Here is a 25,256-nt window from a genome sequence, read left to right as displayed (position 1 = left end):
TCCCTAGCACACAGCCCCACTTCACTCAGGCCCACGACACTTCCTGAGTTTACAACTGGGCAGGGTGGCCCAGCTTAAAGCCAGTAGATTCTCAAAAGAGGCCGATGGCATTGGTCTGCTTTTGCATCACCATAAAGTCAAAAAATTGTAAGTTGAACCATTGTTAGGTCAGAAACTATGTATTCTTCTACAGCCTGTGTTTGTAGAAGAAATTAACATTTAATATTTAATAATATAATTTAATAATAGATATTTAACATTTATCTTATGAGCTATAATGATACATGTTTTCTGATCTAGTCTCTTAGTGTGTAATTTTCCGTCAACATACCAGCCTTACATCTACCTTCTGTGTTGATAGCATTGTTTTTTTTTTTTTTTTTTTTTTTTTTTTTTTTGGTTCTTTTTTTCGGAGCTGGGGACCGAACCCAGGGCCTTGCGCTTCCTAGGTAAGCGCTCTACCACTGAGCTAAATCCCCAGCCCCGATAGCATTGTTTTAATCAGTCTTCTTTCTCTATTAGGATGGTCTTTCTCTGTTTCTTAAATTGTTTTGGCTGCTCTTACCCTTTAAGTTTCCCATAATTTTAAATTTATTTAGTTTCTGCAAACAAAATAATGGCAAGAAAAGAGATACTTTTTCTCTAAAAAGATATTAAAATACATAATAGAGTTTTTTGATGAAACCTATTTGTCCTCCTCTTAGAGTCTATCACTGCCTTTTTAAGGATTTATTTTTATTTTATGTGTATGAGTGTTTTGCCTGGTACCTGCGGAGGCCGGAAGAGGCCTATCAGATCCTTTGAAACTGGAGTTGTGGATGGTTGTGAGCAGCTGTGTCAGTGCTGGGTCTGGGGAAGAGCCCGTGGTGGTTTGAATAAGAATGGCCCCCTTGGGCTCCTGTATTTGAGTGTTTAGTCATCAGGGAGTGGCACTACTTAAGAAGGATTGGGAGGTGCCCAGTGTTTCCCACTGTGATGATAATGGACTAGATTTCTGAGACTGTGAGGAAGCCCCAGTTAAATGCCTATTCTGTCAGAGTTGCCTTGGCAAGAGAACAGCTGTACCTAAGAGAAGGAGCGGGTGTGCTCAACCTCTGGTCTCCCCAGCCTCTACCATCGACGGTTTTAGAGGGCGAGAAATGGGAGTTACACTAGATCTCATCTCATGAACTGGGCTGGCCTTATCGGTCCTCCTGCCTACACCTTTGAAGGAGGTCAAGGCAGGAGCAGAAGTGGAAAATCCCCAAGCGACTGTGATGCAAGGCCGTGTGTCACTCTAGAACAGAGGAAGTCTGGACAGTCTGAAGTGCACACAGCTGTCCTGTGTGTGGAGAAGTGAGACCATTGCATTCTCAGATCTGCTTTACTTTTATCTTACGTGGAAGAGCTGTGGGTTAGAAGGCATCCTCAAGGGTAGTTGGTAGTCAAGCTCCTGGTACCTGTTTCCTGAAGAGTTGGTTTCCTTAGGTCAGATGTTCTCAACCTTCCTGATTCTGCAACCCTTTAATACAGTTTCTCGTGCTGTGGTGACCCCCAGCCATAAATTATTCGTTGCTCCTTCATAACTGTGATTTTGCTGCTGTTATGAACCTTAATGTAAATACCTGACATGGAGGGTATCTGATATGTGACCCTCAGAGGGGTCATGACCCACGGTTGAGGACCACTACCTTAGTGCCTTTGCTTTACCTAGACCTTGATAGCCTAACTTGAAAACAGTTGATAAGAAAAGTCCATGGTCTGTGTTTTCAGAGCACTCTGAATCTACTCTCAATCTGAGCATCTAGGTCTAAAAGGACGCAGTGTCCATCCACTAGAGAAACCTGGAAAGTCTTCTCCGCAGTGTGCCAATCCTGGCTCGAGCCCCAGAGGCTTTGGCACCCAGTGAATGAATACACTATAATCTTCTTTACTATTCATTTCTAAATAATATATCGGTTAGCTAAACATATATGACTGAAAGGATTTTTATTCCTCTTTTCCTCATCTTGTGTACGTCTGTGATTTATCCATTTTCATTGCTGGTATTACATGCTCCCATGGATAACTATTGGACAACAGAAAGATATGTTTCTGTTTCCCTCACACACATATCTTGTTAATCTGGTCCACAAGATGGGTGTGGTCACACGTGCCTTTAATCCTAGCACTTAGAAGGAAGAGGCCCAGGAATCTTTTGAGTTTGAGGCTAACCTGGTGTACAGAGGCAGTTCCAGGGCAGTCAGGGCTCCACAGAGAAATGCTGTTTCAATAGATAGATAAAAAATAGGTAAGTAGATGGATGGACGGGTGGGTGGATGGATGGGGATGGATGGATGGATGGATAGATAGATAGATAGATAGATAGATAGATAGATAGATAGATAGATTCCTTGTGTCGATATCTGTGTCATTCCTAGACTGTTGATGTTTTATGTATCTTGTTCTATGTGTGCAAGAATATCTCATGATATACCAAGGATGGACAGTATTTCTCACAATTTGAATTATGCTAACTGGAATAAACCATGTTACATGAGAGAATCAACTCCTACCTTGTTCTGTTCCAAGAGTGAATTTCTCATCTGTGCTTGTTTTTTTACATTTCCTTATGAATTTCAATATTTCTGTAGGGGTTTGGTTAAAATTATGTTGTCTGTAAACTAGGAGAATTGTATTTTTAGGTTATTGTCCTGAGACTATATTCTCTGGTATATCAGTGCTTCTGTATGCAGTTCTATAATTTCCTGTGTGGGGATTATAATTTCTCATTTCGTACATGTGTTTTGTTCCATTCACTTTACCCTATTTTTGTGGCCCTGAGAATTGAACCTGGGCCCTGCATGCTAGTTGTAGCCTGGGCCCTCCATTTCCCTTTAGATGCTTCTTACATTAAATACTGTTGCAAATGTTCCCTTTTCTTTGAGTCCCTTTTGCTAGCTGATCCCAAGTATTTTCCTGAAAGATTAGTCTGGTCTGCTTTCTAGGGTGCTGGGTGGGGTGGGGAGAGCTGTGTGAAGGAAGGTACAGGAGAGAATGGGCGGGAAAAGGTTATATTTACTCCCTTCCATGTGGCTTTTCCTTCTCTTTGTGAGTGATGTAAGAAGTCCTCATTTCTGTTTTGCATGTTTTTTACTGCCAGGGGAGAAAGGGACAATCTTGTCTGTGTTCCCTGTGAGGGACGCCTGTGTGCTTCCGCACTGCAGTGCTGTACAGGAGGTACTAATTAATCCTTGAGAGAAGTAAAAATCTTGAGTGGGCAGTTTCAGATCTAAATTATAATATTTTCTTGGGTAAAGAAAAGAGAGTTTTAAAACTATGTTCCTCGGGAAATCTCAAAGCTTTTTCAGATTTAGTCTCACTTGAAAATGTCCAAATCTTAAGATTCTTTAAATGACTATTTATAAAGTGACTTAGAGACTTTCCTAAAACTACTTTATCCCAGTCTTAAAGATAATCAGTTTTCCATCTTGTTCATCAGATGTTAAGCCTGGCTCCTAGTGAACAGATACCAGACAGAACCCCCTACTCCAAAAAGATAAACAGTAGAAACAAAACCCCGGCTCCTCATAGGTCCACCCCCATCACTGCTGACTTGTGTGTCATGTGTCCTGCTTTGTAGCTGCATTAGCCTTGTGGCCTGAGGTTTTTCATACTCTGTTAAATGTTTTTTTATCTCTCCTCAGTTGGGTATTTAAAACATTTTCTACTTTTTACAGAGATATTGACTTAAAGTGCTTGACCATTTTAGTGTTGAAACATTTATTCCAGGACTCTTTCAACTGAGTTCTAAAGTATTAGAGAATAATCGAGATAAATGAGGATCTCATTGTCTAACTTATAGTTAGGCAGAGAGAGAGATTAAATAAGTTATATAAACCGATTCATTTACAAACATTGATAATTCTTCTAAAAGGAAAAAACACAAGATGTTAGGATAACAGATCAAACTCCTGGCCAAGGGGCATCTGCACATGTGTGGTGCACTCTCGCATATTCATTAAAAAATAAAGTTAACAAATTTAAATGAGTAAGATAAAGCAGAAAAAGATGAATGACAGCCAAGAGTCAGTTGGTAACAAGGACTGCCTTAATACAGGAAGAGAGCACAGGAACAGCACAGTTAGGGGTTTACCCAGGGGCTGCTGAGCGCACCTGCTGCCTGAGATGATCCCTACAAAGCCCTGCAAGTCACCCTCTGACCTCCATTTAGTCAGCAGGAGAAGCACTGCGAGTGACTCCTGCTTGTCATCCAGCCCCCGGCCGAAGTATGGTTGCTACAGAGTTAAGACCCTGCCTATGAATGGATGGATGGATGGATGGATGGATGGATGGATGGATGGATGGATGGATGGTTACTGTTGTATGGGGAGTAGATTAGGTCCTGAATGTGTGTTGTTGGCATGGCCATGCCAAGAACCCAGTGCCTCAGACCCGTGGGAATGGTCATGCCTCCTTCTGGTCCAAGGACAAGTGTTTATGAACAGTTTAACAGTTGACCTGTGTATGTAGAAACTACCATAGCTTTCTTTTCCCAAATGTCTGAGATCTGACATTTGGTAACTAATTTTGCATTTTGTAACTCATTAGTGGTTCAGGGTTGGGAGAAGCATAAGTTTATGGTTTGGGATCTATGTAATGGGGAAAGGGAGAGGCATGCCTTGCGGGGGCCGGGGGGTGCAGTGCAGGGTAACGATACTAGAAGCTTTGCTTTTGGACGTACTGTTTAATTAAGATAGCTAGGTAGAGAGGCGTAGTCGCAGACTTACAGGTCATGTGAGACATAGGCTAAAATTTAGTTGGAAGTTAACACGTTCGGGAAGGGTGAGATTGCCTTGGGAGTGTGTAAAAGAAGGGAAGGGTGTCCTGAGAGGGCAGAGAGAGGAGCCATTTGGAACTCTAAGGGGTGCTGAAGGAAGTGGGCCGAGTATAAAGCACTGACAGGATATCTAGTGTAAGAGCTTCTTTCTCGACTGAGCTGCTCTTCTTCCACTTCCCCCACCCCCAGCCTGCTTTTCTCTCTCTTTTATTTTCTTCCTTGAAGTCACAATCTCACTATGCAGCCCAAGGTACCTTTGACTTTTCAGTTTTTCTGCCTTATTGCCAGGGTGTTAGGTCCTGAGTTTGTATCACTGCTCTGGCTGGTTCTTCCAGACCTGGAAGAACAAAGGCCTTTGGGGATTTTGGTATCTGATGAGGTAGGAAGGAGACCTATGTGTAATATGCAAAGTTATTTAACATTCTTTAAATGTTTTAAGAAATTACTAAAACGTGTCAAGCATTTAAGAACTATGCTAGTATTTGTAGTATCATACCCCTTTAGTGGATTAATAGAGTGGATCATGTTAAATTTGCCTTGATAGCTAGAATGTCATGATTAGAAAGATGCAAAGCTTTTATTTTACCTCACATTTGGTTGTCCTTCGTCTCCTTGGGGCTCTAGCCCAATGCAGAGAATGTATACTTCAGTCCTGTATGCTTTATCAGTGTCTTTCCGTTGTTTTTGTGAAATATCACCAATTTACACAACCGATATGGACCTAAAGCTTTCACTGCTTTGGATCCAATGCTTTGGAACTGGGGAGCCTATCCTAAAGTTCGTATAGCTACTGTGGATGCATAGATGTTTGTACCAGGGTTCACTAGAGGAGCAGAACTTATAGGATGGATGGATGAATGAATGAATGAATCTATTATTCATCCAGCTATCTCTACCTAAAGGGAAATTTATACCAATAGCTTACAGGCTGTGGTCCAACAATTGCTGGCCACCAATGGACAGTTTGAGAATCCCGTAGTTGTTCCAGTCCACGAGGCTTGATGTCTCTCTCACTCAGCTGGTGAAGAAGTAGCTTCTAAATGCCAGTGAAGGAATGGGCTTGCTAGCAAGGGTGAGTGCAAGCAGGCAGAGAGCAAGTTTCCTTTTTTCGGTGTTCGCTGCCAGCAGAAGGTGTGGCCCAGATTTGAGGTGGATCTCTCTACCTCTAAGATCCAGATTAGAAGTGGATCCTCCTACTTCACTCCCTCATGGGTGTGCCCAGCCATTTGAGTTTTAAGTTCATTCCAGATGTATTCAAGATGACAAGTGAGAGCAGCCATCACAATAAAAGCAAAATCTAACTGCTAGGCAAATATCTTATTTTCTGGGATTTAAAAATAAATCATTTGTTTAGATTTTGGTTTTAAAAACAGCTTTTCTTTACTGTGTCCCTTTTGTCCCAAGTTCATATGAGTAGGATTTGCTGTAAATAAGTGAAACCAGCTGAAACCTGCTGTTCCCTTTACTGTCCATCACCACCACATAACTGTCAGTGTCTCCAGAGGGCAGAACACTGACTGTGTGGCATTGTAAGCGCTTCCTAAGGCAGGGAGGCGCCAGCACAGGAGGGGGACAGTTTGTGCCCTTCTTTCAGTCTTTATGCAGAAATCTTAGAATTTCCTCCAAGCACCGCACTGTGAGTGAGAACTTGCTAGGTATGAAGGAAACAAAACAAACCAACCTCTTCTGGCATTTTGTACAGCTCCAGAGGGTCAAAGGGATGACACAGCCTTTTAGGGCTGCCTCTCCCAAAGTTACTAACCTCTGACCAGACTCTTAAACAGCCCCAGTTGAAATTCACTCATTTTTCATATGACAGTTGGAGCTCGGTTGCCAGAAGGGGGCCGTGAGAATGCTGCTGCCTCCCAAAGCATTGTGCGCCCACACTGGCTGCCACTCCACTGCCTGTTGAGTCATTGCCTCAGCTCTATATAGAGCTGAGCTCTTAAACATGATGTTCTTGGAGTGAGAAAGAAAGAGTTTTTCTTTTGCAAAAAACCTCCCTGCACCAAGTCTGTGTTGCCTTCTCTTTTATGCCTTGCCCTCTTTGTGAAACTGTTCTTTTAAAAAGTCTCCCAGTGAGTTCATTCGTTTACCACTTGTTTGACTTTATAGGCATTAAGGCATCCTCTGGGCCGAGATTGCCCTAGTATGCTTCACCAGCAAGAGCCAGGAATTCTAGATAACAGCCCGGCAGCTTCCTGGTTTTCTGGTATTTATTCAAAGTCCATCAAATTGCCCAGAAGCATCTTAATATCATTTTATTGTATCAGTTATAAAAAACAAACTGCAAAAGGGATAAATGACCTTTATTGGAGCACATGAAATGATTCCTATCTGTAATTGAAAAGGATCTTAGTTTGGTTCCTCTCTAGGGAAAGCAACACACCCTTGTCCATTCTGTTTTCGAAAAGCGGCTTCTTGTTGTAGGAAAGGCTGAGGTGTTTCAGGAAAGGGTCTCTTTTCCCACGTATGCCATACGTCCAGCACAATCGGAGAGCATTTAGGAAGGTTATCTGTGGCATTCTGTCTATCCACAGCTAGCATCCCCCCCCACGCCATGGGCAATGAGGGGCTCTTCAGGAGGACTGGCAGATGTGAGAAACAGATTACTGCTCTGGCTTTTCAAAGCATTTTTTAATTGGAGAGGGGGTGGGGAAACAGTTGAACTGTAGTTAAATAATCAGCTTTCTTAGCTGTTGCCTATAAATACCACGTATAAAAGGCTGTTGGAATCCGCAGCAAAGTTATGCTGCATATGCGTTTATCTGTATTATACGTTGATGCGTGTCTGATCTCCGAGTGTTTCTTTCATGAGATTGAGTTTGGATTATGTTTGCTTTCTTGTCCTAAACTGTGTTAGCCCCACAGTTCCTTCCAGTAGAGTTTTGAATAAAACCTGTCTTCCCATTTTTAAGAGAAAGAAGCAGTTTGATCTGTCTTCCGAAGTCTTTCTATGCCCCTCCCCTCCCCCTAGAGAGGACCGGAGGGGAGGAGCCACTGCTCTAACCACGAACTTCAGGTCTTCTCTGGAGCGCTGGGCTTCCTGTCTGCACTCACTCAACTCTGGGCCATCTTGCCTTGCCTGAAGGGTGGAGAGTTGGTGTCTTCCAGGAGAAGAGCAGTGAGGTCTCACGTTCTCCTCTGCACACAGGCATGGGACTGAGTTTGTAAAGCCTGCTGTGGCCTTTTTAGACTTTCCCTGCGACTTGGACTTTTTGTATTTGTGGTCTGTTTCCGTGAGGACTCCGTCATGACTCTGCTGGAGCCTGAGATGCTAATGATGGCTGTGCAGTCAGGTAATTCCCTTGTTTCCTGCAAAGCTCATTTGCCACAGGCGTCTTTAAGATGGTTGAATACATTTGTGTTAGCACTGGGCTGAGATGGGAGGCTTTAACATAAATTGTCCTGTAACTGCTTCATTTTCAGGTTTCATGGTCTTTAGTTTTTCTTTAATTGCATTTTCTAGTTACTCACACACGGCTGTGTGTTAGATGCTCACTGACCTGAGGAGTTCTCAGCTAGGAGACCTGCTCGTTTGCTTTAACCATTTTATCACTGTTTCGGCACTGCTTTTAGTGAAAGACAATTAGATTGCTTTTCTGCTCTATACAGTATGTCTTTAATTACAGCCTACTCTTTTTATGTCACTGCAAAAGTGTCCTGTGGTTTCCGTCACTGTTCTTTCTCGCGTTAAACCTTCCCATTTCATCTTTAGCATCTGTGGGGACGCTCGTGATGAAGTACACGGTTGGGGTTAAATTTTACAGATAGGGAAGCAGTTAACAGAAAGAATGCAGGATTTTTTAAATTCTATCTCTAAAAATAGTTTTCTAATTCAAAGCTTCTCTTAAAACACTTAAAAATGCCAGATAGTTTTTTTAATGGTTTCTTTTACTTTTGGTGTTTTTAAAACTTGTAAGTCAGATATCTAAAAATAGAGAATGTTGCCTTTCTTATTTTTAGACTTCCACTAAATTGTAATCGGCAGTGTTTCTGACAGATACATACAAGGGGCATTTGTACCCTCTACCCTGGCCCTGGCCCCATGCAGACGAGCTTGAAACTCTTTGCTGGGGCTGATGCAGCCACTGACTTGGTGGTCTCCATTCTCCCCGGGGAGTGCTTAGAGTGAGTGTTCTCAGGCCCAGGGACACAGCAGCTGAGACATTACAGGTTGTGCCTGTGGACAGGAAGGGCCAGGGAAGAAGGAGCCACTACCATTCTCTTCTTCCTGGTTTGCAGACAGCCGTAATGAGTCATTTATCATATGAATTTTTCTGTTCTTATGTGCTGTGTATTTCAGGTTCTCTTTCCTCTCAGGAGCTTTGCGTTCCAAACAGACAGTGGGTTTATCTGAGTGTGTTCCCATCTGTCTTTGATGAGGTATCTCAGTAGCTCCCCGTTAAACTGACTGGGTTCTTCCCATCTACGCTCCAGTCTCCTGCTCTGTGTGAGCAAATGCATATTTACTTCAAGGGGCAGATTTTAATACTTGAACTCTTTCTTTTTGATCACTTTTATTAATAGGTATATTAGACAATAACATTTCACAGTGCATGTTAAAGGCTGCTTCCTCCTCTGAGATAATTTCAGTGTTCCTAGCTCTAAGGGGAGAGAAAGAACCGCTCTTTGTCATTTCTTGTCTCAGAGTAGGTTTTCCTACAGCATGTGTTGGGCAGGGCTGGTCACCCATCTGTCATACCAGCCACTTCATAAAACTTTCAAAGGACAGCAGTGTGTAAGACAAGTGTGGGTGAATTGACAGGCCATGGATACAGGTAGGACCAAGGGTCGACCAACAAGACAATAGAAAGGGACTTTGTCTTTTTGCTGTGTTCATAAAAGCAGAGAAACCTCATTCAGAGATGACTTTCCCATTACTTACGCTAGGAAAATGTTTAAAAAAATTAAATATTAGCCACCGCAGATGGGTTTATGAAACTTTCCTGTTCTGTTCTGGAGTACCATAGCCACAAGCCTATTGTAGCAATAGCGCAGTCACCATTTTGATAGGAAATGAAAAGAGTCAGCTATGAAATGCCAGTAAACAGTGAATCTTGTTAATCTGTTCCTTCATAGCTTTCTAAGAGACATGCCTTTCATATCATAAAATAACTAAACCCTTCAGAAGGAAGTGAAAAATTTTAAGGTATTGGATATAAAGTTTGGTACTCGGTGCTCAGCAACAGTTTCGCTCAGGATTTAGAGCTTGGGGACTGTGGTAGGACATTCTAGAGTCAGTGAAGGTTCACCTCGTCCACACTGCCAGGTGTGCTGCCTTTCTGTGAAACCCGTCTCAGTAGGATCCCCCTCCCTCCTGTCATTCCTGTGGCCTCAGTGCACATCAGGTATCACTTACATGTGGCTTCCAGAATAGGTCATTAGCTTCTTTGAAAAAGGTTTATTTTTAATTATGGGTATATGTATCTGTGTGGCCATGTCCCTGTGAGTGCAGGAGTTGTTGTTACAGGCAGTTGCGTGCCACTGTCATCCCTGGACGGCCCCCGCTTACTCATTTCTTAAGAGCAAATTGCTCAGCTATATGTGGGTTCCTGTGGTGGCACATGATAGACACTAATTTATTTTTTCAAGAATGATGGAATTTTGTTTGACTTAGTTCTCCTGACTAATAGTCAAAACCTTTAAGTTAAGATTTTTATAAAAGTATTTTGTAATCTTTTCTTCTATAAATAAACAAATCCTTTGTTTTAGCCAGTCATTATCCAAAGCTTTGCGGCTTTCAAAGTTGACATTCTCTTGCCTCTCCGAATTTGTAGTGTGCCCTATCTGTGAGGAAGTGTGTTTTTATATGGACCTCAGTGTCCAATCAAGCCATGGCTAGAGTTTGTGTCACTGCCATAGGAATCTGTCTAGATTGTCACAATGAGAAAATGACTTGAATGGACATTGTAGAATTTCTGAAGCTGGCCGTAAGGGAATAAGTAAGATGGGGCCACAGGGTTGACTGGTGTCTTTCAGAATGGGGGTGTGCTAGGGCTCAGGCCTGGCAGATGGTGTGTATGGCCCCAAGCAGGCAGCCCTCTGCCTTTTTCCAGCCAGTAACACTCTATCCATTCATTTCTCTATAACAGTGAGGAAGACTTCTGTGAAAGAATGGAGTGAGATGGCCCCTAGGTCTGCTTGAGTCCCATGGTACATGCCTGATCATGCTAGGCTACAGTTAAGGAGTCTATTGGCTCTTTTTCTCCTGCTGCTGGTGCACATGTGTATGTCCCCGAGGCCTCACACTTGCCCATGCATAGGCTGACTCAGGGAAAGAGGATGACAGAAGACTGGGAGACTGGAGTAGAAGAGACTTTGTGTTCCATAAAGCAGTCAAGTTTTCTTTTGAGCTTATTCTGAGACTGTGCCATAAATGCAAAAGGATGTGTAGGTATGCAGTAGATATGTAAACTGTGACTCAAGCCTGTGCATCCTACTCCTCAGCCTAAGAAGCAGAGCATAGCCTATGTGAGCACACTTAATGGTTGTGCTACAGAGACAAGCTTGCTCTTAATGTCCTTTTGGGTCTTTTTATGTTTTACACCACCTAAACATTGAAAAAAATAATTAAAAAGTTTCTCTTTCGTTCATTAACTTCCTTTTCTTTTGGTATCTTTATACTTAATGCCTAGATATATCTTTGACTTCTTGTTCCTCGATCATGGCAGTTTTCTTCTGCACTGTGCATTTTAAAACAGAATGTGCAGAATAGGGGCAAGCAGTTCCTTCAAGGAAAGCTGGGGAAGCGTGCCAAGGCACAGGGACAGTAGCAGTAGGTCCCACCCACTTTTGTACATGGTCCTCTCAGGACCCTGTACACACCCCATCCCTGCCACTCAGAAGTATAGAGAATGGATCAAAACCTCAGAGCCTTCAGCCTATGTCACCTACTCTTAGGTCTCTGAGTGCTTTCAACGTTGTGGACTTCTAAACACCCTGATTTCTTTTTAAGGAACTGTAGAGCTTGGAGGAAACCCTAGGTATTTTCTTGCCTTCTTTTTCTTTTGAAAAGAGGAAATTGGCCTTTGGGGTTAGTTTATTTCCTGAAGTCGTGTAATTAATTTGTGACAGAGGTAGGAGAAGAATTTGTGTCCTCACTGTCTTCCCAGTGTCCTTTCTGCTTCACAGTGTTTACAAAGAGATACCGGAGGTTTCCAGTGCGTGAGACTAGATGTGAGGCCCCAGAGATGGTACCTCTCTCGGGTTAAGAGAGAAGGTGAAAGCAGGGCTTTAATACAAGCACTGGAGAGCCAGAGGCAGGTGGATCTTTGGGAGTTTGAGGCTAGCCTGAGGTAGTGAGTTCCAGGACAGCCAGGACTAGATAGATCCTGACTCAAGAGAGAAAAGGAGGGAAGGAGGGAGGGAAGGAGGACCAGAGGAGATAAAAAACAAACAAACCCTGATGTCTGGGTCCCTACTTTCTGCTGCTAGGAAGTAAGGCCACAGGGCCACAGACCTGCCACTCTCCGCCCTCCATCTTGCTCTGTCTTCTTTGACCTGAGTGATGATCTCACAAGACAGGTAGCAGACAGACAGTTGTTGTCCTCAGTGCTCTGCTTACATTCACTGCCTTCTCTCTGACTCACTGATTCATCTGGGCCCTCTCAGAGTTAAGATCCAGATCAAAGGAATTTAAATTCTTCTTCACTTCTCTTTTCTCCCTCTCTTTTGTTTCTCTGGATGAAGCAGGCTGTCAAGACTCTGAGCCACGATTTCAACCTCATTAAAAATTGTGCCAAATTAAACAAAGATAAGCTGGATACAGTCTTACTTTTTTGGAACCTCACTTTTATGAACACCACAGGCATTATTTTAAATTTTTTTCTTTTTAATAATAAGGAAAAATACTAAAGGCCTTGTGCTACCACCAACACTCAAAATCCCAACTTTCTTTGCCTTGTACTTCTTAAGCTAAAGGGCAGCGTTGGGCTGAGCTCACAGCGTCTGGGGCCTGGTTTATGTCATGCAGACACTGAGTACATGTTAGCAGCAGAGTGAGCACAGAAGGGTTATAGAAGAAGAAATCAAACTGATGAAGAGAGATGAAAAAGTGAAAAGTACGTACTACTGTAATATATAGTTCTCCTGTGAAATATTTAATTACCATGGTCATGCTTCACCTCTATAAAGGAAACTTGAAACTCAAAAGCATGAAGAAACATAGTAAGAGCTGGAACACATCTCTATGTTCTAGTGGTTTAAATCGCTGTGATCCCACTATTTAGGAGGCCAGGAGGAGGTTTCCCAAGTTCAGATCTAGCCTAGGCTATGTAGTTCCAGTTCAGATCTAGCCTAGGCTATGTAGTTCCAGTTCAGATCTAGCCTAGGCTATGTAGTTCCAGTTCAGATCTAGCCTAGGCTATGTAGTTCCAGGCCAGCCTGAGCTACAGTGTGAGACCTTCTCACAAAAAAGACCAAACAGTGTTGGCAAGATGGCTTACTGGGTAAGAGAACCAGACATTAAGCGTGATGACTTGACTTTGATCTTTGGGACCCACATGTTTGAAGGAGATAACTGACTCCCACAAGTCGTCCTTTGTCCTTAACTGGCACAAAATGGAACTAAATAAATAAAAATGTGACTTTAAAGCTCCAACGAAACAGCCCTCCTCATGTAAACCCAAATTGTTTAGATTTCTAGTTACTTTGCTGATCCGTTTAAAGTTAAAAGTCCTCTCAGAACCTACTGGTGGCTCTCTGCAGGCTGTGCTGAAGAGATCCTCCTAGAGCACCACTCTGTCCTCCAGCGCTCTGGCTGCTCCTCTCACTCACTCATTTCACACAAACATGCCGGCTCATTCAGTGTTGCTGCCACCTCAGCTCTGTGCTAATCTGTCATACACTCCTAAGTGGGACACTTCTCACTTGCTCATGCCTTCCTCCCTGTAGAGCTTTGCTTAAGCATTAGTTTCTCAGTAAGCCCTTCTCTGGCCAAGAACTGTAAAGCCTTGAATGTTTTCTTCACACCATTTATCATTTGGCAGACTCACGACTTATTTATCAGTTTCTTGATGTGGCTGTCTTGAAGAATGTGTCACTGAATGGGGGGCTGGTCCTCAAACCCCCGCTCTGTGTATGTGACTGTTGGGTAGAGTTCGTGTATGATGATCTTTAATAAATGAAATAAAAATTACAGTGTCTTTTAGACAAATATGTTCCTCAGAATGTGGCTTTTTGTAGGGTGAGGGGTTCCTTTTTTATTAATGTTTATAGTAGGTGTACAAAGTAATTGGTTTATTATCATATTTTTATTCATTATCAAAATACTGACTTTACTCATATTTGCCCCCTCCCCCCCGCCTCTGGGCACCTTCCCTCCTCCAAATAGCTTCACTTCTGTTATCATGTTATATGTGTGCATATGTGTGTTACATCTAGGTTGTGTGTGTAGAGGAAACATGATTATCTCCCTAAATGCCTTGTTATCCCCCTCCCTTTGGACTCTTTCGTCTCCCCATAGTAGGTGTCCTCTTATGTCATATGCATACATACGTCTAGGTGCTGCATAGGAGAAGAACTATGGTGGCTTTGTTTTGCTTTGTTTTTAGAGTCTGGGGCTATTTCACTTAGCATGGCACTATTCTATTCTATCTGTTTACCTAGTGATGACATAATTCTGGTGTGTGTGTGAGAGAGAAAGTCGGGGATATATATATATGTTTATATGTTTATATTTATAGACATGTTTATATTATATATGTTTATATTTATAGATGTTTATATATGTGTGTGTGTTTATATGTATGGAGACACAGATTGGCAGTGGATATCTTTCTTGTTTCCATCTTGTTTGTTTGTTTGTTTTGAATTTTTGGAATAAGATCTCTTATAACCTAGAGCTCTCTTATTCAGCTATACCAACTGGTCAGAGAGTTTATAGGGATTCTCCTGTCTCTGCCTCCCATCACTTGGATTAGAGTCACAGTTCTTTATGAACTAGGTTTCTAAAGGTGCTCATGTTTGCATGGTAAATATTCGATCTTCTCAGCCACCTTGGTCCTTTGTTGTTTATGTAAATGTGATCACGTGCTTCTTATCTGATTATCTGTTGATGGGCACCTAGGCTGGTATCTTACCTTGGTTTTGTGAATGTCAGAGCATGCCTTTAAATCATTGTGTGACAGGCCCCAACTGAGACTAAAGAGTAGTGGCTTTCAGGGTGTGGTTGAGGATGCTTTAAATGTCCTGAGCTTTTTCAAAGGGTGCAAGATCAAAATGTTTATATTAACTCTAAAATGTGGTTTACCTTTTGTTTTTTAGCGTTATGGTCTCATGAGTGTAAAATACATTGTTCTAAAGCTACATGATGGCATTTTCAGCATGTGAATGCAGAATTAAATGCAAAAAGCTAATTAGATGTGAAAACTTAGAGTGCTTTCTGTTTTACATCCTAGCAAGATGAAATACTGATAGATGTAGCCTGCAAAACAAACGCTCTTTGAAGTCCCCAGTAACTAGAAAAGGGGAAAGAAAAACAGAGCCCAGGCTAGAGCTGCAGTGAGGAAGCCCAGGCTGGAGCTGCAGTGAGGAAGCCCAGGCTAGAGCTGCAATGAGGAAGCCCAGGCTGGAGCTGCAGTGAGGAAGCCCAGGCTGGAGCTGCAGTGAGGAAGCCCAGGCTGGAGCTGCCTTGCTAGGGTACAGCCCTCACCTAGTGTTCAGGCCCCAGCACTCAAGGGCGGTGGTGGGCATTTCTCAGCCTCTGTTTCTGTTACCTCCTTCATAACTAGTAATGCAGCACTGCCTGTCTCAGGGACTGCTTAGTATGTGTAAAGTGCTTCTTCTCACAGTTCCTAACACTGGGAAACGCCGTGTCTGGGGTTTACATTTTATGTAATGTGTATGAGTTTTAATTCTGGGCTGGAGATGACTCAGTGGTCAGAGGTACTTGCTGAGCAGGTTGGTACCTGAGTCGGATGCATGGACCCCACCTGATGTAGGAGGAGAGGACGGACTCCACAAGTTGTCCTCTGACTTCTACATGCATGCAGAGATGCATGTGCCTGCACGTGTCATGCATATATATATATATATATATATACACATATACATACAACTACGATATATGCATGTATATATATGTACATATATATATATATATATATACATACATACATACAACTATAATAATTTGAAAAGGTTTCTTCCTGGGTTTTCTAATAACTCACTATAGCTCCCTTGGTATTTGGCAGCGAGGACATTTTAAAAATGTTATTTTCTGGGGTTGGGGATTTAGCTCAGTGGTAGAGCGCTTGCCTAGGAAGCGCAAGGCCCTGGGTTCGGTCCCCAGCTCCGAAAAAAAGAACCAAAAAAAAAAAAAAAGTCATTTTCTTTAGTCCTAAAATACTTTTAAGAAATTCTTTTGAGAAAACTAAAAGAGAGGAAAATACTTGTTTTTTTAACAAATATATTCAAAATATAGAAAAATGTTTTCCATGTTTCCGTCTAAAGTAACAGAGGCTGGAGATGTAGTTTAGAGCGCTTGCCGTCATGGAAGAAACCTGGGTTCAGTTCCCAGCACTGGGGAGAGGTGTATTTGCCTCTAACTCAGTCACTGGTGGAGGCACTCAGAAGGATCACAAGTGCAGGGTTATCTTCTGCAGCAACATAGTGAGATAGAGGTTAGCCTGAGCTACACGAGACTGACTAGGGAGGGAGGGAGCGAGGGAGGGAGGGAAGGAGGGAGTGTGGGCTGGCGGGCTGGCGGGCTCAGAGTCTGTCCACCAAAAACTAACAGATCTTTCAGAAAGTAGGACTTGCTTAGAGAGTTTCTTTTGGGGCCTTTGTGTTTTCCTGCATCTTTGGTTTTCCATGGCGAACATTCTGTGCCTATAAATCCCATATAAACTCTCACGTCTGTGTGCACGTGTGGCTGGCAGGACAAGGAGGAGGTGTCTCGGGTTAGCCTGGGCTGTAGGTTTAGTGAAGTCAAGTGCTGCACTGAGCAGGCATTGCGTGGTGGCCATGCCATCTCATACGCTGTGTTCCCACTGGCTTGTTTGTATAAATCCCTTTTACAGTTTGCCTTTGTTTCTATTTTATAAGATTTATTGAAATTTATCTCTGCAGTGTTTGTGTTAGGCTATGTTCTTGGCAGAGCTGGGATCTTTCCTCTGCACACTAACGCACACTCGTTTGACTGAACCTTTCAGAAGGTTTTGTAAGCTGAAAAATACATCAAGTTATATTTTAAATTTTTGATGGGTAACCATAATACAACTTCTTTTGAGCATAAAATGATACTAGTATATATGCTTTAATTACTAAAAGATTTTCCAAAATAAGTGTTGTTCTTTAAAAATCTTTTCCCCCCTCCATGAGGCAAGGTCTCTCAGGTAGCCTCAGATGACCTTGAATTTTGATCCTCCTGCTGCTTCTACCCTCTGAGTCCTGGGATTGTAGATGTGTGCCACCAGGCCTAGGTATGCAGCTCTGGGATCAAACACCGAGCCACATCCCCTGCCTGTGAGTTTGAAAATCTTCATCCATGTGCTCTTCGCCAGAAAGCTGTTTTCAGAGCGTTTGCCTGTGCTCTGCACAGAATCATGAGGACAAAAGCAAGGAATTAAAATGTTAATGTTAAGTAAGTTACCTTCCTTTCTTCTTTTTTTTTGGGGAGGGGGTTGACACTCATGATCTCATGTAGCCCAGGCTGGCCTTGAGCTCACTGTGATAGAGGAGGGTGATCTTGGACTTCTGATCTTCCTACTTGAGTCTTTTGAATGGTAGAATTACAGTCACTCGTCACACATTCAGTTATAAAGAATTCTTAAAACCCAGTAAAGAGTAGATAGAGCAGAACGTCTGAATGCGACACTTCGGTATGTGATGCTGGGCAGGTGCGGGCAGAGGCAGCAGATCTGTCTCCACATTCGTGGTGAGTCTGTCAAAAAAAAAAAAAAAAAAAGGATGCTAACAATCATCTGTGGAAAGTCCCTAAATGTTATTGGTCAGCATAGAGATGCAAATGAAAGCCACAGAAAGAGGTCCACACACACCACACCTACCAGAACAGTTAAAATGGGGAAGAGTGTGTGAAAGTGGGAAGCAGTGGGGAGGCACAGCATGGAGTATAAAATGGCGCATAGTGATGTGGGGAGGTAAGTCAGTACAATGTTGAATAGATTTAGCCTATTACCCAGCCATCCAATCTCTAGATCTTTACACCAGAGATATAAAACACACATTCGTGCTGAAGGGTCATAACAACTTAGTTTCTAAGGACTCCAAACTGGAAACCATCTAAATGGCTGTTGGTAGGTAAGTGACAGTACTAATCCAAACCAGAATACTAGCAGTAACAAGGAACAAGTTACCAGTTCACAGCTTCCCAGCATACCAGTGTTCTGTGAATTTCATAAACACTGTATAAAATGTAAGGAACCAGATTTCACTAAGTACACACACCCAATTCATAAGACATTCTTAAAAATGGAGGCTGGGGGTCTTTCAGGGGACTGTCTTTTGTTATAAAAACTTCCAGATCATATAACAAAAACAACTGCCCATAACTCTATTTCCTGGGAATCCTCTGGCTTCTGTGGATGCCTGCACATATAAATAAATTAAAAATGATATTTTATTATAATTTTATATTTAAATGGAGGTTTGGCCAGGTTGTATGTCTCTGCATCACGTGCTTGTCAGGTGCCTATGGAGCCCAGAGGAAGGCATTAGATCTTTAGTTACAGACGATTGTGAGTCATCGTGTGCTGGGAATTGAACACAAGGCCTTTAGAAGAGCAGCCAGTGCTCTTAATCACCAAGTCATCTCCTCAGCCCCATTTTTTTTTAATGTGATGGACTGGAGAGGTGGCGAGATGTGCAAGAGACTCGTTGCTTTTGAGGAGCTGAGTTTGATTCCTAGCACCCATGTAGGACAACTCCAGGTCTACAGTGTATACACAGGTATGGACATGTGCTGGCACAGGCATATGCACTCTCTCTGGGGGGCCTGGCAGTGGTGGTGCACACCTTTAATCCCAGTGCTTGGGAGGCAGAGGAGGGGGATCTCTGTGAGTTCGAGGCCAGCCCAGTCTATAGAGCAAGTCCAAGACAGCCAGGGCTACATAGAGACACTGTCTCGATAAAAATAAAAAAATGCTGACTGGAATATTGCTTCAAGCTCTTAAAAAGGAATGATAATACTGTGGCGGGGGGGGGGGTCCCTATAAGTAACTCCCAAGACAGTTACGGCATGAAAAAGGTACACACTGTATGATATTTGTATAAACTTAACTTGGTTTTGTTTGAGGGCTGGCCTTGCAATCCTAGAGACCTGCCAGCCTCCAACTCCCTTGACAGGATTAAAGCCTACACCACCAGGCTTGGCAAAACGTAGAAGTAAGACAAGACTGTGGTTGTTGGAGTCTGAGGATGGCGAGGGTTTAATTCTGCACCAGCTGTAGGAGGCCAGGCAGTGAAGGAGGCGGTCACTGTGTGCACTCTCACTGGCTGCGGTGCTGTATGTGGCTCTGTATTGCGTGATTAATAGGAAGCTGGTGAGGGTGTGTGGATTGCCCTGTTCTTACAAGCATGTGTAGATCTATAATTAGCTCAAAATAAAAGTTTGGTTTTTAAAATGCAGACAGTTTGGCAGCTTTTCAAAAAATTAAAGCATAGCCCATATGACCTAGCATTTCTACCTTCATCCCAAGAAAGTCAAAACATCGTTGGTGCAAAATCTTGTCCACAAATATTCCCTGCAGGGCTGGCAAGGTGGTTCAGTTGGTAAAGGAGCATGTTGACAAGCCCTTATGTCCCGAGTTTGATCCCTGCAACCTACATGGTGGGTGAAGAGACCTGACTCCCACAGGTTGTCTTCTGACATCCACACATGTACCACACACTCACGTACTCAAACTCACACTCACACACAAACAAATACACACATGATTAGGAAAAGTTCTTGGCAGCATTAATTCAGATAGCCAAAAGTGGAAACAACCCAACTGACCGTATGGTGAAAAAGCTAAAGTGTGACATGACTATGTAGTAGACTGTTAGCCATGAGAGGGAATGAAGAACCGACATTTGCTACAAAATCAGTGAACCTCGATGAGCCTGTGCCCGAGGTCTGGAGAGATGGCTCAGCTGTTAAGAGCACTCAAGTTCTGAGAGGACGCAGGATCAATTCCCAGAACTCATGTAGCAGCTCACAGCTGTCTTCAACGCCCAATTTCAGTTCCATCGTCCAGCTTTCAGGGACACCATGCACACTCTTGATGCAGACATACATGCAGGCAAATCACTCATACACATGAAATAAACTAAAGAAAGCTTTAAAGAACAGTGGGCCAAGTGCGTGGAGATAGGCACAAGAGGAGTCCTGCAGTGATTGGGTTTATATGGAATGCATTACTCGGAATGCATTAAACCTGTATAGGCTAGTCAAGTGAGCCCTGAGGAGGATGATGCTGACTGGCTGGGGAGTGACCAGGTGACTATTGACCAGGTAATGAAAGTGCGCTATTGCTTATGACACTTGATGAATTGTGCAGTGTACTTGGCCTAGTTTTAAATTCTGTGACATCTAGTTTGGTTCTTCATGTGACTGTAGTCCCAGTTACTTGGAAGGCTGAAACGGATGATCTGGAACAGGCCACTATGTGTGGCCAACATTGTGAGACCCATTTCAAAAGGAAAAAAAAAAACACGTGAGGAAAATTGTGCAGGTTTTTTGGGTAACAAACAAGTGGAAGGAGAAGACAGTTCAGGGCCGGATGAAATGAAAGGGTCTGAGAGGTACCTGTTGTCTTGACTGTCCTGGATTTACATGGCCCCCATGCATATGGCCACGAGCACTGAGCCGCAGCATGGGCCGGTTTGTCTAAAGTTAAATAAAGTTGATTTTTAAAATGTATAAGACTGCATAATTGCAAGTGTAAAGTGGCCCTTATGTAGGAGACTCAGTCTGTCCTTAGGGACCTAAACCAAGGAAAGTCGGGTCAGGTGTGCTGAGTTCTTCCCGGAGCCCAGGGTGGCTGAGGATCAGCCCGTGCCTCCTGCCATTGGCCTCTCAGGGCTGTGAAGCTCTGTTCTTCATGGGTGCAATCACTCTGTTTTGTTTGTTTTGTCTGTTTAGCTTAGGCTATTTTGCTGCATTCTTTGCCTCTTAAGTGCAGGTTGTCGAATATCCAGTTGGTATAACAAATGGCGGTGATTGCCTCAGTTCATCTGAGCACAGGAGGTTAGAATCTGTCATGAAGAAAGGGCCTGGGTTGCACTGCTGGGTAATGTTAAAAACAACCGAGGCCAAGTGTGGGAACTTCTTCCCCACCTACATTGCCTCTGGCTCTCACCCTAATCTCTTGCCAAGAAGTAGGCTATCTAAATAAATGTTATAGAAAACACACCACAGTTTGTGAGGGATTCTAGAAGGGCTCTCTGAGAAGGACTATCTTTGAGAGCCTCCCTCCACCCGCCCTCTCTCTCAGTTCTTAAATACCCCTGTGTCTAAGTCCAGGGTAGACTCTGCCTCATGGCAGATAGCTCCGTTTTCCCTTTGCCTTGGTGCTGGGGATCGAGCTTAGGGTTTAGGGGATGAATGCTAGACACAAATCTTGTTCCTTCTGTTTTCCTTGTAGGTTTGATGGGTTAAAAACAGCTTTTCTTAAGTAGACACTGAGTAGGAAAATGCAGAGACAAGCAAACAGCCTTAAACACAGAGGCACATTCCAGAGTTTAAACTCATTTTGTCAGGAGTCCCAGCAGAGTCTGTAGAACTGTGGTAGCTGGTGCTAAGTGGAGTTTACCATGCGTGGGAAGGAAAAGCTCACCGGTCCCGTATTCTGCCTCTCAACGTCTGACAATAGATTGAAGGTCCCTGGTCCTCTCTTCCTACAACAACCAGCCACCTGGTTTCATCCAGCTGCCTAGAATGAGCACAGACTCCACGAGCACAGAGCTTAGTCCCACGGACTATTTAGCCTCACCACGAGTGGTGGGGTTACAGTGTGCTCACGGTCTTTGTATGACGTGGCCGTAAATCAGAGGTGTCACAATCCTCTGTGCAGGTTGGATCATTTGCCAGAATGGTACACAGAATTAAGTCCCTTTACCTACAGTTGCATTATTTAAAAGAATATAGTTCAGAAACAACTGAAGGAAAAGGGATACAGGACAAGGCATGGACTGTGTATGGAGTCCATGGCTTCACTGGCATTATCACCCTCAGCATCTCCATGTGTTTGCCAGCCCAGAGGCTCACTGAACCTGTCCTTATTTGTGGATGCTTATGGAGGCTCCTATGTAGGTACAATTAATTAAATCACTGGCTATAGGTGATCCTCCCACCCCTTATCCCTCAAAACATAAACCACAGTGAGCTCCAACTCATGATCCTCCTGCCTCAGTTTTGCAAGTGTTAAGATTACTGATGCATGCCATCACACCCTGCTGGCTGTTGGTATACTCTGAACCTGGCTCCTCTCGGACCCAGGGAGAACTCTGGTTCTAGTCTTTTAACTGTGTGGTTGGTTCTGACTACAGTCAGCCTCCTTTCTAAGTACTGTGCCAGCCTGCACTCACAGCACGGCTTGCTGTGATTCACAAAAGCTGCCTGTACCTTGGTCGCTCTTAGTGCTTAGGAAATGCCAAGCTTCCATTAATTAGTAGCTCAGTGCCAGGAGTGGGGATGAAGACCAAATATGTCCTTCTTATTATAAACCACACTAACACAATGTGTGGGACTGTGTTCCAGCTTCCATAACTCTCATAGGCCTCATGGCAGCTGTTTGAACTCAATGCCTTTATTATGCTATTTACAGAGGAGGGAATTGAGGGACCAAGTGGGTATGAAACCTGCCCAGTGCCACACACCTGGAGAGGTAATATGGAGCTAAGGGTCTGTCCAGGTGATCTGGCTTCAAAATCCATGTTCTTTACCTCTAAAGAAAATATCTTTTCCTTTAGAACAAACTTAACCCCTTTACAGCATTTTATGGTAGCTCTTGCTAGACAATTCTGACCATCTGGGTTCCTTTGCTCCATTATCCTGGTGTGTAGCCCACTTGTCTTTGGCTCCTGATGTATCACCCCAAGACCACACACACACACACACACACACACACACACACACACACACACACACACACACACAGTGATATACCTGTTAATAAAAAGAGAACTTCCAACTTTTTCTTTTAAAATCTGTTGTTCCAGCCCTCCTCTCCACAAAAGGACAAGCCTTTTTTCTACATTTGAGCTTGCTTGGGAGTCAATGGGTATACAACAACTGTAAAGCCTCTTAGCCGCTGACTTGTAGCAACTCTACATGTTCACAGGTGAGGGATGATGCTGTTTGGTGGGTTAGTGTTCTGTGTTTGAACCTAAACACAGTGCCTGTGGATTGGAAGAGGGGACTTGTCCTGTGTGGGCTCTGCTTTTGGCTTCTTCACTTTTATCTCGGAAGGCTCTGAAATGCTTCTTAACAGCTGAGTTACTACCCACCCCACAGGGGGGCCAGAAATAACCATTCATTTTGCATTTAGGCTTTTGGTCCTTTGTGATTAAACCTGGTTTTGGTGGTTGGTCTGAGTACTTGTAGAAAAGTCCATGAATTTAAAGAAAAAATATAATTTTTAAATATTCATGGATTTAAATCATACTGAATATTACCTGAAAGGCATTTTGAGAACATAGAGGGAAAATGTGATTTTTCACATGCATATGAATTACATTCTGGCTGGTTTAGAATAGCATTTTAAGCTGGACCACCATACCTTTCATTGCAGCACCCAGGAGGCAGAAGCAGGGAGATTTCTGAGTTTGAAGCCAACCTGGTCTACAGAGCGAGTTTCAGGACAGCCAGGGCTACACAGAGAAACCCTGTGTTGAAAAGAATAAAAATGTGAATAATTTCTGGTCTGGAAATTTGTGTTCTGACACAGTGAGTTTGCTGCTCACCTCTGACTCTGCCTCCTGCTCTCTTTCTCCTTGCTTCCTAGGCTTCATCTCCTTTCACTCAATTTCTGACCTGCGTTATTCCTTCCTGCTTGCCCTTCAGGTCTCAAGGACCTCTTCACCCTGTCCTCACACTTCCTAGTTCTCTATTCTTCATTGTGCACATATTTTGAGACTAATGTTTATGAGATTTTTCTTAAAGGACTTACTTTAATGTATGTGTGTGGGTGTCTTGCTTGTGTGTATATATGTGCACCATATGTGTGCTTGGAGCCTGAAGAGGCCAGAGGAAGGTCTTAGACCTCCTGGGACTGTATTACAAGATGATTGTAAGCCTCCATGTAAATGCTGGAAATTGAACCTGGGTACTCTGGAAGAGCAGCAAGTGTTCATAACAGCTGAGCCATTTTTCCAGCCCCTTGTTTATGAGATTTTTGTTTCTTGTATACTTTTTGTTTGTTTATTTTTTTAAGACAGGTTGTCTCTGTAGCCCAGGCTGGCCTGAAACTCACTATATAGACCTCAGACTCTAAAAGTCCACCTTCCTCTGCCTCCAAGCTGTGCGTCACCACACCCGGTTTCTGCTTTGTTTTTGCAACAGGAGCTCTCATGGTGTGGCTATGCTTGGCTTTTACATGGATGTTAGGGATTTGAACTTAGTCTTCCTGCTGTCATAGTAAGTTTTAACTGTTTTAACCATCCATTAGGATTAAACATTGTATAAGTGTATATGATGAATGAACAGATTAAACATGAAGTATTGTAGAGATTGGGGGGGGGGGAGTCAGATGTCTAACCCAACAGTTCCTATAAAATAATGCTCCCCCAACTACCAATATAAATTGTCCTATTAACAAGGACTTCATACAGTTCCTTCCTTCATACAATTGAGAGGATCATTAAACAAACAGAAACCATTAACTTCTAATTCAATTTGAGAAGCAAGGTCCTTGTTTCTTGTGAGATTGTGAAGATCTGTATACACATAGTGATTGTGCTTACGGCATTAGCTTCATCTCAGCCGGGGCTGACCTAAGAGTTGACTGTTCTGTCCCTCAGAAGGTAGAATGCATGTTCTCGGAAGCATTTTGTATGTTGATTGGGGCTTCAATAGATCTCTTTCCATTGAAGAGTGGTGGCACACACTTTTAATTTTAGTAGAGGCAGGAGGAACTCTGATTTTGAGGCCAGCCTGGTTTGCACTAAGCAAGCTCTGGTCTGGGCTGACTAATAAAGCTCCATAGTAAGAACCTAGCTTTTAAAAAAAAAAAAAAGGTTTCTCTTTTTGCCATACTTAGATTTGTCCAGGCCTTGGGAGATCGTTGTGGTGTACTTCAGTCAAAAGACTTAACAGTTTCCATTGATATGTTTGAGCTGAACGATTCATGCTAACACTAAGAGTGTTAATGTCCCGGTCTTCTGCTCTGAGTCTGCTCATGGCTCCCTCCCGCATGGCAGAGTGCTGCTCCGGTTAAGATGGAGGGTTTCTGTGAGATATGTGGGGCTCTTGGAAACCTCTGGCTTAGACTGTTTCAAAAGCTGTTTTCATAAG

The 25,256-nt window shown here is 43.1% G+C and overlaps 1 protein-coding gene across 1 annotated transcript in view; it reads left to right on the top strand.

Annotated features, from left to right (window-relative positions):
- The window catches only part of Mrtfa (myocardin related transcription factor A), a 170,114-nt gene that overhangs the window by 66,259 nt on the left and 78,599 nt on the right, over positions 1–25,256 (top strand). The gene's annotated exons all lie outside the window — the stretch shown is intronic.

Source organism: Rattus norvegicus, chromosome 7, assembly GCF_036323735.1.
Source record: "Rattus norvegicus strain BN/NHsdMcwi chromosome 7, GRCr8, whole genome shotgun sequence".
NCBI classification, from domain to species: domain Eukaryota; kingdom Metazoa; phylum Chordata; class Mammalia; order Rodentia; family Muridae; genus Rattus; species Rattus norvegicus.
The sequence above is the reverse complement of the archived record's forward strand: the minus strand, read 5'-3'. Positions and strand labels throughout refer to the sequence as shown.